Source organism: Bos grunniens, chromosome 2, assembly GCF_055505025.1.
Source record: "Bos grunniens cultivar Pamir isolate PY7600 chromosome 2, Bosgru_T2T1.0, whole genome shotgun sequence".
Taxonomy (NCBI): domain Eukaryota; kingdom Metazoa; phylum Chordata; class Mammalia; order Artiodactyla; family Bovidae; genus Bos; species Bos grunniens.
The window spans coordinates 121,358,487-121,366,046 of record NC_141166.1 but is presented as its reverse complement, the minus strand read 5'-3'; the positions used below and the strand labels follow the sequence as shown (position 1 = coordinate 121,366,046).

The following is a 7,560-nucleotide window of genomic DNA, read 5'->3' as shown; positions in this document are numbered from 1 at the left end:
TCTTTTAATCTGTGTGAGTTTTTTTTATAATTGTACTTTTTATTTTTGTACCTTTACTCATTGTCTGTTTTTTTTCTTTTTTTAAGTTCTCAAATCATATTATATAGTTAGTAATAAGTTAAAAAATTAAACTACAATGTATTTTTTAATTGTATTTAAGTAACTGTAAATGTTATGAGGTTTAATAAACTATGGTTTAACTAAATTAAAATTATTTCAACATATGTGTATTTACACCTATTTTGATCATCAGCAGATTGAAAATCACTTTCATTCTATAACTTAGCTTTACTGACTATTGGGTTCAGATTGTTAGTCCATAGGGGTTTCAGATTTCTGCATTCTTAAAGCTGAGGGTTTTATCAACTTCCTTCCCTCAACCTCAAACTTTCATAGTTCTTTTGCTTTCAATTTTGCTATCATTAAGGTGTAAAGACAAATATACCTAAAAGTAGAACATTTTGAATGCTTATAATGTAGCTGAGTGAAATGTACTTGATTTGGAGATAGAAGTAAACATAAAGATGGTTGTTCTTATATTTTTAATATATTAGAGTAAAAACTCTTCACCACCCAAAAGTGTGAAATACAGGAGGTACATATATCATACTGCAATGCAAACAAAACAGAAATGAAGAAGAAAAATTGCTTTGTACGTATATAGGTACATGTGTATATGCTATATGAAGAAAGAGAGATTGACAATAGTAACTTAAGGAAGAATGGCTTTGAATTACATTTTAATGTTGGTATGCTAGCAAATTCAAAAATTATAATTCTAAGTAAAGTAAATCAGAGAAGACAGATATATGATATCACTTACATATGGAATCTAAAAAAAAATTATACAAATAAAGTTATTTAGGAAACAGAAACAGACTCACAGACATACAAAACGAACTTACAGTTACCAAATGAGAAAGGGGAAGGGATAAATTGGGAAATTGGGAGTAACACATGCTGCTGCTGCTACTGCTAAGTCGCTTCAGTCGTGTCCGACTCTGTGCGACCCCATAGACGGCAGCCCACCAGGCCCTTCCGTCCCTGGGATTCTCCAGGCAAGAACACTGGAGTGGGTTGCCATTTCCTTCTCCAATGCATGAAAGTGAAAAGTGAAAGTGAAGTCGCTCAGTCGTGTCCGACTCTTCACGACCCCACAGACTGTAGCCTACCAGGCTCCTCCATCCATGGGATTTTCCAGGCAAGAGAACTGGAGTGGGGTGCCATTGCCTTCTCCGGGGAGTAACACATACTCACTACTATATATGAAAGAGGTAAACAGCAAGGACCTACTGTATAACAAACGGAACTATATTCGATAGTTTGCAATAACCTATATAAGGAAAGAATCTGAAAAAGAATATTTACATATATTCAGATATATTATATATATATATTCATAACATATATATAAAATATATTGGAGTATTTATATATGTATGTATATATCTGAGTCACTTTACTTTATACCTAAAACTGACATAAAATTGTAAATCAACTATCCTTTAATAAGATTTTTTTAAATTAAAGACATCAATACCAAATTACATTTCCACAGTATAACTTAAATAATATGATGTATGGAAAGTAAATAGAACTACATCAAAGTACTAACAATATTTGAGTGGAAGAGATATAAATTTCTTTTTCTCTCTGCTTTTCTGTATTTTTCAGTTTTACAAACTAAAGATCTATTCAAGTGGAAAAAATAATTTTTGTTTAAAAGGAAAAGGCAAGGACATGATTTTTTCCTTTTTATAGCTCGCTAACAATTTGCAGCTATAATCTCTAATAGTTTTCAGCTTTTAAAGTATTTTCACATTTAATATGTCATTTGAGCTTCACAAGAAAACAGATACCTACAAATAAGAATTAAACTCGGAAATTAAAGAACCTTCTCAAGATTGCTCAGCTATTAAGTGACAGAGACACTTTTTAAACAATTTTGTCCAACTTTCACATCCATACATGACTACTGGAAAAACCATAGCCTTGACTAGACGGACCTTTGTTGACAAAGTAATGTCTCTGCTTTTCAATATGCTATTTAGGTTGGTCATAACTTTCCTTCCAAGCAGTAAGCGTCTTTTAATTTCATGGCTGCAGTCACCATCTGCAGTGATTTTGGAGCCCAGAAAAATAAAGTCTGACACTGTTTCCACTGTTTCCTTATCTATTTCCCATGAAGTGATAGGACCAGATGCCATGATTTTCGTTTTCTGGATGTTGAGCTTTAAGCCAACTTTTTCACTCTCCTCTTTCACTTTCATCAAGAGGCTTTTTAGTTTCTCTTCACTTTCTGCCATAAGGGTGGTGTCATCTGCATATCTGAGGTTATTGATATTTCTCCCGGCAATCTTGATTCCAGCTTGTGCTTCTTCCAGCCCAGCGTTTCTCATGATGTACTCTGCATGTAAGTTAAATAAGCAGGGTGACAATATACAGCCTTACTGAGACATAAACCAAGAACTGACCTTTAATAAGTGTGGACAACCTGCTCCCACTGAGTTCTAAGCCTTTTTGTTACAAAATGGCCTTTAATATTCTACGAGGTACCTAATTTCCCATCTCCATTTTACAGATGGGGAAATTGAAGTACAGGGAAGCTAACTAAGTTGATCAAAGTCACAGAGGTAAGTGGCAGAGCCAGAATTGAAACCCACACTTTGTGACCCATTAACTCCAGACTCTAAAACCTACTCCACACTATTTCCAGTCTGACTCATAGAAGTCACCAATGAACAGACCTCCAGCTCCAGGTCTTCTTGACAGATCTAAATAATCAAAAATGAATCCATTTTCACTAATTTCAGCTTATTTGTATAGAGAAGAACCTTTGTATTCTAATACAAGTTAATCATCAAAGAAATGCTGCCTTTAAGCTTACACAAAATGGTCCCTCTCTGGGAACTCTGCCTCCCAGATAATGAACATTAAGTTAAAAAATATTTGTTTAAGCTCACAGGAAAGATCCTGACCAGGCCCACATGTGAATGACTACAGGATGGAAGAAATTAACACATCCTCTCTGAAGGCTGACCCAAACCAGGAAATGATTGACTTTATTCCCTCCTCTTTTAGTATGAAAGAAGTCCAAAGTCTAAGTTAGGCAAGATGGTTCTTAGAACATGAGTCTGCCATCTTCTTGGTCTGTGGACTTTCCAAGTAAAGTCACCATTCCTTGCCCCAGTAACTAATCTCTCAATTTATTGGCCTGTCCTGTGGTAAGCAGTGTGAGCTTGGACTTGGAAACAAACTAACATCTTGAAAAAATCATTTTTTTTACAATATTTTTCGTTTCTTTTTAAGAGGTGGAGGGAAATCAAAGGATTAAATAGCAAAGTTTAGCAGTGATTTAGTAACCTATTAGTTTTTTAAATGACTACTTTATTGAAGAAAAATGCTTTTATTACATTAAAATACAAATTATCTGCATATGTTAATCATGAGCTAGATTTGATAGCAGATTAAACAATAATAGAGTAAACAATTACCCAATCTTGAGGCCACAATATAGGAACATCTTCAACCCTTCCCAGTTATCTATAAATCTAACATCATAGTTTTGGTTTTCCTCCTGCATATTGCTGTAGGTATAACCATTTAAATGGGGAAGGAGAGAAACATGTATATATATATATATATATATATACACACACATATACATATATAAAACAAATATATACTGACAAAAAACAGGCTTATAGGAGTCTTGTCTTCTCACACTAAACCCAGAGGTAGAGCAGTTTTACCTTGGGCTTTGAGCTTCCCTTGTGGCTCAGATGGTAAAGAATCTGCCTGCAATGTGGGAGACCCAGGTTTGATGCCTGGGTCAGGAAAATCCCTTGGAGAAGGACATGGCAACCCACTCCAGTATCCTTGCCTGGAAAATCCCATGGATGGAGGAGCCTGGTGGGCTACATACAATCCATGGAGTCGCAAAGAGTCAGACACGACAGAGCAACTGCAATTTCACTTTTTCACTTTACTAGACTTTATTGACAATAGATTTTCTGACTCATGAGATACCCACTGAGTCAAAAAAAAACAAACAAACAAAAAAAAACCACTTTTTAATCTTTGAGCTCTATAAAACTAGATTTGAATGTACCATTTAATCATTCCAGGCTATATGCCTGTTTCCTATGTCTCTAGACCAAGGGAATTTAAACTGTTATCTCTTGCAATCACGTTTGAACATAGTACACTCAATCATAACAAGCACAAAAACAGTGAAATGAGACCCTAAGGCAGATGCTGAGTCTCCAGTTCACTTCCTTTAGGCTTTCTACGTGGAATTTACTGAATCAATTATTAAATATTAGTGTCACTCATTGAGTTAGATAATCCACTGGCTTTACAGTTCTACTCTTCCCTATTCACTTCCTTTGTCTGGACTGATTTTCACAGATAGAGACACAAGATAAACAGCATGGCTAGATCTTAAACTCTTTACCTTGAGGCATTTTCTTTGCTGTTCTTTTTTTTTTTTTAATCCTTGCAAATTTAGACACGTAGAAAACTATTATTTGCCTCATAATGGCCTCTTCAGTGTGTTTCACAGTCTTTTGTGGAGAATAATGACATAATGATAGTGTTCTCAGACCCATATTTTCTACTTGATAAACTAGCAATTATATGATTAAAGGATTTTTACAAACTCACATTAAGTATATGATACTCTAGAAACCAGTCCATCATGTAATCAGGAGAGAAATAATTTACATAACTAAAAGCTGTCAAATGGTACTCATGACCAGTGTGTGGTTTTTTAATGGATAAATATTTAAGAAATATCAATTCTATAAATAATATACTTTTAGTTAGGATCATAAATTCTGAATTTTATCAACTGTGTTTAAACTTTTATTTTTTTGTCCCTACTGAGAGAAAACTATGCTAAACTTTGCTGAAAACCTGAGCTGGATACATTAGGACCAACTAAGAAAAACCTTGTTGTTCAGTCACGAAGTCCTGTCCAGCTCTTTTGCAATCCATGGACTGTAGCCTGCCAGGTTCTCTGTCCATGGGATTTCACAGGCAAGAATATTGGAGTGGGTTGCCCTTCCCTTCTCCAGGGGATCTTTCCAGTCCAGGAATCAAATCCATATCTCCTGCATTGGCAGGCAGCTTCTTTACCACTGAGCTATCAGAGAAGCTCAAGAAAAATGTCATCTGTCTCCAAAAAATATATATTTAAAGAACAGAGAAAGGCAGGCAATGCCTAGGTATTTAAACTCCGTGATAAACACCAGTTTGACCAAGATTTTTCTTAGCTATCTCTGAAAGGCAAATTGACTAGATACTTGTGACTCTCTTTAAATGTCAGGTCATTATACTAACACCTTGAGTTGGAGAACATATATTCATAGACATTACTTTCTTTTGAAAAACAGGAAGGACATTTAACAGGATGCTCATGAGCTTCAAACAGCATGTACTGAGAAGACCCATCTTCAAAACGTAAATAGAATTACATCTAACTCTTTTCACATTTTTTTCTCAATTTCTGGACAAACCAGTTACCATGCTTTTCTCCAGTTTCTTAAGAAAAACTGAAAGTAAGTTGCAGAAGTATATCCTGAGAACCAACCCATCAAAGGGATAATTTTATACATACAATTACATGGGTGAGTATTGCCTAAAAAGAAAGATTAAGATATTAAATAAAAATAATCAAAATGCCAAACCATGTACACATTTTTTTAAGAAAGACAAATAATATATATTTATATTGAGTTACAGCTATTAACAAGTATTTCTGTAAATATAAACAGGAAATCTATAGCAGGGTTACCCTGTTTATTGCTGGGTGGAGAAGGATGTATATAAATTAAGCATGTGAGCAGGGAAGCAAGGAAGACTTTTCATGTATTTGCACACTTTCTGCTTTTTGAGTCATTTGGTGTACTATCTACTTAATAGTTACGTCAATTTAAAAAAGAAGAAAGGAGTCTTGATCCTTGTATGGAGTAGATAAGAGAGAGTGAGCTAGACCAAGTGTATCCTTAGCTGTGATGACAAATGAGCTTTAAGAGAAAAGAGGTGCCAAAGTTAGATGATTCATTACTGGCTTATTCCACCACCATTACCACCTCACTGACACTGGCTTCTAACTTAAAAGACGTTGAAAAACACACCATACTTTATGTTATAACGATAGCAACAGGACATTTGGTTATCCATGCCGTTATCAGCATAATCATAAATAGTCTTGACAATTCCTGAAAGAGATAAGGACACTAGCCAGGGCCAATCACCAATTGCTATCACCCCATATAAAGCTTAACCTTGAGTCTCAATGTGGGATACCCATTCTCAAAAGCCCTGCCGTTTAAAGCACTACATAGGGTTGAGAATAAAAACAGACAGCTAATGAAGTCCATGAATACCATCACAACCTTGCTAACATGACCAACTTTTCTGCAGTAATCTGGTAATTCCAGACCTACACTTTCTGCATCATTCACCTTGTGACTGGATACCATTGACTCTGGTTAGGAGCAAGATAAAAGAACTGTTAATTTGTTAGACCTTGTGTAAAGGATTAAAATGATGGAGGTACTTGTCAGGAAGCTTCACAGAATTATCACTTGCAGAATCTGATGACTCTGGCAGTCAGGTAGGGCAAGGGTCATTAGCCATGTTTTCCATCATTTAGTGTTACTGCTTCAAAGCTAGTAGGTGGCAGGACCAGGACTCTGTCCAAGGTCTTTCTGAGTTCATAGTCACTGCTATTATATACTCTGTGTCTTCTGAGTGTCAGGGTTTTCATCTTCCCTAAAGAGCAAATGCTTTCCACAGTTGTGGAAAGTGAGACATGTAAATATTTAATAAAGTTTACTGCTATTCTGAGGGAGAAATCCAACAGCATGATGTTATCTAGGTCTTAACTGAAATTTCTCTATGAAGGTAAAAAACTGCTAAAAAGGAACTGCTGTATTTTGCAAAATGAAACAAATACTGATTGCAACATTTGAGCTTTTGACTCAGAACCTCAGAACACTGTGTGCTGTAATTTTGATGTTAGATAACCAACTGTAGCTACTGATACAACCCTAGGCTGACCTTCTTGGTTAATATCTAGGAATGTGTTAATGAAAAAATAGTGAGTTAAATGTTTATCTTACTTCTGTCCACTCATATAATTCCCATCTTCCTAGCCACAATGAGAGGCAATGTGGTAGCAAGTTGATATAAATTGAAGGGAAAGTTTTAGTTGCTCAGTCATGTCTGACTCTTTGTGACCCCATGGACTATATAGCTCACCAGGCTCCTCTGTCCATGGAATTCTCTAGGCAAGAATACTGGAGTGGATTGCCATTCCCTTCTCCAGGGTGTCTTCCCAACCCAGGGATGGAATCCAAGTCTTCCGCATTGCAGGCAGATTCTTAACGGCCTAAGCCACCAGGGAAGCAAGTCTGTATAACGTACTATGAAAGAGAGTCAAAACTTGATAGGAAATCTAACTCATACTCTACTTTGGGCTATTCAATTAAAAAAAAAATATTCTTCAAAATTTGTTATTTTCATTCCTACTACATTCTGGTAGTGCTGGTA

The 7,560-nt window shown here is 35.6% G+C and overlaps 1 long non-coding RNA gene across 1 annotated transcript; it reads left to right on the top strand.

Annotated features, from left to right (window-relative positions):
• Positions 1 to 2,537: 2,537 nt before the first annotated feature.
• LOC147378670 (uncharacterized) lies at positions 2,538 to 6,961 on the top strand. Its single transcript, XR_015153020.1, has 2 exons — positions 2,538 to 2,633; positions 5,397 to 6,961. It is a non-coding gene; the product is annotated as an uncharacterized LOC147378670 (long non-coding RNA).
• The last annotated feature ends 599 nt before the right edge of the window (positions 6,962 to 7,560 follow it).